This window comes from Phaethon lepturus, unplaced genomic scaffold, assembly GCF_000687285.1.
Source record: "Phaethon lepturus isolate BGI_N335 unplaced genomic scaffold, ASM68728v1 scaffold12805, whole genome shotgun sequence".
Lineage (NCBI taxonomy): Eukaryota > Metazoa > Chordata > Aves > Phaethontiformes > Phaethontidae > Phaethon > Phaethon lepturus.
Genome location: NW_010541245.1, coordinates 158,377 through 163,770, shown reverse-complemented (window position 1 = coordinate 163,770; position 5,394 = coordinate 158,377).

Below are 5,394 nucleotides of genomic sequence, written 5' to 3'. Positions count from 1 at the left end.
TGTATTAATATCATTCAGGGCTTCTTTTGGAGCTACAAGCATGGCCATGTTATTCCTGAGAAGAGGCCAAACATTTTTTATTAGAGAATCATGTGCTGTGCAGAGTCTGAGACGGCCTTGCCTTTGTTTTCTCTGTGTTGCACCTTTACACTGTCTGCAGAGAAAGCAGCCCTTTGGTTTGCAGATTTTGCTGCAGCTCTACAAGTCAGTAAGAGTTCAGAAGTGCTCTGAACACGCTCAGGATTAGACCCATTAAAAAAAAAGTTAAGAACATTTACTATTGACCAGCTCTTGTTCTTAAAAAAATATTTACATTTATTTAACTGCTCCTTCATATTCCTTCCAACGGAGAGATATTTAAATAGCAAAATGGTAAAGCCGTAGCTTTGTGTGATCGATGCCCTTGCTGGTATTACCATAAGAAGAATTTTAGGGATCCCCGTTTTCTGAATGCCACCCACACTTCTGGCGGCACCATATACTTCAGTGCAGAATCATTCAGTACAGCATCCGGCGTAAACGAATGGCACAGTCCCTGGGAAAAATGGCACCCGACTCCAATCCCACGGAAACAGCGCATGAGGGTATGTGTCTAGATGAAGACTTGACCGTGAGATTGGCTTACCTCAGCCTAAGCCACCTGATGTGGTCTCCTCCCAGCTCTATCAAATCTGGCTGCTTTCCTCAACACTTCAGCTACCCTCCTTACGTGCAAACCGACATCCTCCCACAGTATTCCGTCTGCAAAACTCATCCCATAGGACGAGTCCTCTAGGAGTACTATAGGTACTATAGGAGCGAGGCTGGAAAAGAAAACTGGGGTTGCTGGTGGCCCTCCAGGACTGATGCTGGCAAGCTGGGCCAGCTCCCAGCACAGCACGGTGTGGGGCTGGGAAGGCAGCAGAGATGGGAAGGGCCTTTGGGGCAGGAGACGTGCGGAGCTCGGGGGGGAGAAGACGGTAAAGAGCCAAGTCTGAGGGGTCTATGGAGTAGGTAGCTGGGCTGGGCTGGCAGGGATCCGGACCCGAACCATCAAGGGCGCAGCCCAAGCGCAGTTGCACTGGCTTTGCAGAGTGCTAATGAACCACAGAAACACAGCATGCTTGTTACAACTTTTCTAGGCTATTTTGTGGCAGTTTCCCATGTGGGTAAGGATGCAAGGCCAGGTTCAAGGCCGGAGTTCAAAGGAAGGAGAAATAACTTGCAACTTGGCTTCGCTACAAGAAGTCTTGCGCTGGGGTCTCTCTTGGACACCGCTATGGGAATCTTCCTGGGCTGTTCTTTTGAACAAACGTGAAAAATGCATAGGGATAAACACTGTGGGTTTGCTCAGCCCTGCGCACTCTGCCCTCCTGACAGCCACTGTCCTACCCCACATCCCTGGGGAAGCTCCTAAAGAGACAGTCTTCTAAATGACACCTTACTCCAGACCCCAAAGACACCCAGGTTTGCTGCTCTCAGCCTCCCGCCATCTCAGCCCAAGGCTTGGGAGCGGCTTCCAAACCCAAGTCCTTGGACATGTACAACACGGACAGCATGACATGGGGCTGGCTTAAATAAGCTCTTTAATGAATCGTTACTCAGATGAAATGAGAAAACCACAGGTCCCATCTCTCAGAGTCACAATCCCTCAACATAAATAAAATAAACAGCCTGGAAACAGTTCTATAAAAACATATTGCCACACAGGTATCATTCAAAAATGGGCAGTATGACTTTTTTTTTTCTCTAAGTAACCAGCCTGCAATCAATGTGCCAGGCCAAGGTGGAGTTTATTTATAAATGCACATTTATGATGAATCATTGGAGGAAATGCATGCAGACTGGAGACAAAAGTCTGCAGTTGCTAAACCAAATAGGAAATGCTCTTTACATCTGCCTCTGCAGTTGGCATCTACTTCCCCTCAGAGTCTCTTTTCTGCTGGGTAGGCCTGTTTATTTTTGGGCTACTTTTGTTTGCAAAGCCAAACAGAGCTTCTGATTTTTGTATTTATCTATTTTTTTTCTTTGTAAACAACACTTCTCACTTATTCAAGCCCCAAATTATTAACAATGGAACTTGGATCACCTTCCTGCATGGAGTTGTTTACTCTCTTCAGGGAAAGCAAACCAACCCAGTGGAAGCAGAATGGAAAAACAGCTTCATTAAAATGATATAAAAATAAGGTCGATGGTGGAGCAATCCTGCCAGCTATGGAAGAATCCCTGTCTATTTTCTATTAGATTTATTTTAAATATAACTGAATTGAAATTATTAAATCGGTACAAATCACTAACCGACTGCTACTTACATCTCAGCAGTAAGTTTTCAAGTGACGGGACACGTTGGTGGCACTCCCGTTCACTTTATCTTTTTTCCCAAACCAGCTCCACCGAGGCACGTAACACTAAAAGGAACAAGCTGCTTGTTTCCCCAAGAGACCCCCGTGGATCTCCAAGGGGACTCCTCCAGGCCCATGGAGGTTCACCCACCTCCATGCAATAGAGAATCAGCAGAGCTGGAGGGAGAACCCACGTCCCACCGACGCACCCTACGCATGTCCCTACTGTAGGCTGAACGTATGGGCCTCGCTCAAGTTTTAGACCTCTGTTACTGCAGTGAAACATTTACTCTGTTTGAACATGAGCTGATGTGAGATAAGAAACAAGCTCTTGTTCATAAGCCTTGCTTTTCTCCGACGGCTGGTGCTCCCTGTGTGTGTGGGTGCATAAGAAACTTGCACATTAGCTATTTGATCACCACTACTTATTTCAGAATTTGTATGCAGAAAGCTGGCATGGTCTTTCCTTCATGAGACTTTAAAATCCTTCCAATCCCACTGGAGAGAGAATTCACACTGCCAATTTTTTTTCCAAGGGTTTTATAGAATGTGCTATGCGTGCAAAACGCAGTCTTTAACCGTTAGAAAAATACAGTAATTTGAAATGTAAGCAACAAAAATAGACGCACACAAAAACAGAAACAAAGATGGATGATTTTATCCACTTCAGACTCACTGGAGGAAGAAGCACCCTGGTAACTATTATCAATGGTAAACACTATATCTTATTTATGCAGGACAGAGCAGTGACTCTTATTTCTGCTCGCTTTTTATAGTAGGTTAAAAAATAACAATAATGCCATGGAAAGATGATGCAAGCAATAACTTCACACCGGCAGAACAATTCCAGCAGTCAAGGCGAAGCTGAGGAACGTGTTGGTGAACTACAAAACTTCTCGTTCTCTTCGGTTGGAGGGCAGAGGACTGCTGGAGTCTGTGGTTTGTAGGCACTGGAGGGGCAGTGCTCATACTTCTGCAATCTTGGTTTTGTGGAATGCTCTGCCTCCTCCTGACCTTCGGAGCACGGATCTGGTCAGCCTGAAACAGCACTTAAGCAGCTTGACTGCTCTCAGGAGTTACTTGGTCCTTCGTCCACGTTCACTGGCCCGTCGAAAACCGGTGGGAGTCTTCCTATTTATTTCACTGGCCTCAGGAGCAAGGCTTTATTTGGGGAGGCATCCCTGAGCAAGTTTAGGAATTACGCTCTCAAAAGTAACCCCCAGACTTTTTCTCTGCCTGTGTTTTTATAAAAAATTACCTACTCTAAGTAATAGCAGTGAGAGAGCCCTGCACATCAGCCCTGTGCCCATCTGAAGGGCAGCGGCACAGTCTCCTGCCAGGTCTGGCCCCAGGGATGGACCTTTGAACAGGGTCACGTCTCCTGGTTGCCAGTACAGCTCACCGCGCCAGGGCTTCCAGAGGTACTCAAAAGCTTTCAAAACTGCGGAGGCTTATGTTTCAATAACAGCCTGCTCCCAAAATTAAGAAGAGCTGTATTATCGCTCCTGCCAGAAATAACGTAAACTAATGTTACTCTAGGAATGGGGTTTGGGTGACCAGTTTCAGTGCCATTTTCAGGACATTGAGAGGAACTTGCTGTTCTTTAAAAAAAAAAAAAAAAGTTTAACTAATGAAAAATTGATAAGAAAATCACTCAAATGCCAAAAATTCTCTCTCACACAAAACAAATACTAATTCTTGCTATACTACATATATTTATTGGTTAAAAGCACATACCAGCCTGTCTAAATCTGTGATCGGTGCCCAGTTTATAACACCTTTGTGGCTTTTAGTTTCTCACCCAGACACATCAAAGCAGGGGACAGTTAGCCAAGGAAAACTTTATTGTTAGTATTAACTCACTCCAAGAAAAAGATTTTTGGAAGTTTGAGAATTTTTCACTTCATGGCAATTGTTGATTAATGAACCTCAATGGGCTACAGCCTAAAAGAGGACTTTGTTAATAAAAAATGCTAAACAGTCCAGGCGGAGTAAGGAGATACTTTCTTTGAACCAAACTGATATAAAGGCGTATACAAAAAAAGAACTGTGAAGATGGATTTATTCAGTGTGATCCTGTTTGCTTTCCAGTTCCACCTCAGGCTATTTCTACTTGCAAAAAAACAATTACTGAGGACAGGAGGAGAAATCAAAGAATCACAATATAGCTGGAAAGATTACAGCACTTGGGAAATACTTAGCGATGATGGTATTTAGGAAAGGAACGGCATTACCCCTCCGGCTCCTCTTGGCTACCACCAACACAGCTATTGGATCATAGCAGGGGCCAAGGCAGCGACAGCTTCTAGCAGGGACAGGAGCACCAGGATCCTGGGGGTCTTTTCCTGTCCCTCTCACGGTTTTGTTTGGAGAAGTCATCTAACAAGTCTGAACCTAAATGTATTAGTCTGAAAACAGGGTTAATAAAAATGACTCACTACACTGGGATGATCCAAGCTTAATTCCTGTTTACACAGTGTTTTAGGCTTCCCACCAGAGGGGTACCACGTGGAAATGCATTTTTTTTTTCTATTAGCAGATGGTGCTGATGCCTGCACAACTTGTGCTTGACCTAGTCATCAGCGCCAGTGGAGATACAGTGAGGGACCTGCACACAGAAACTGAGCACGTGCTTGGAGGTAGCATCAGTAACCACAACCAGGAGACCTCAGACTTTCTCTTACGGTTCCTAGGGTAGGGAGAAAGGTTTCAAAGGAGAGTTTTGGTCAGCTGTTAGGAAGGAGCATGGCCTACCATGCAGAACATGAGGTCAGGGTGACCTCAGCTATGTTCTTCCTCTGATCCAGAGCTCACATTCCTCACCCATTTATAAGTTTCTTGAGGCAACTCTTAGCTGTTTGGGATACGGACTCTGAATCAGTACAACACGCGGGCAGCCCTGGTTAGAAATCAGCTACTCGGCGCTCTTGGAGCCCACGTGAAGATGATCCCATCTTGGTCTGCTCCAGCCAGCTGGCGCGTGTATGAAGATCTGGAGCTCCTACTGCCAGAAAAACCCGACCCTTTTCTGTGGGACTCTTGAGAACGACGTCTTTGTATGTTATTTTGAGGT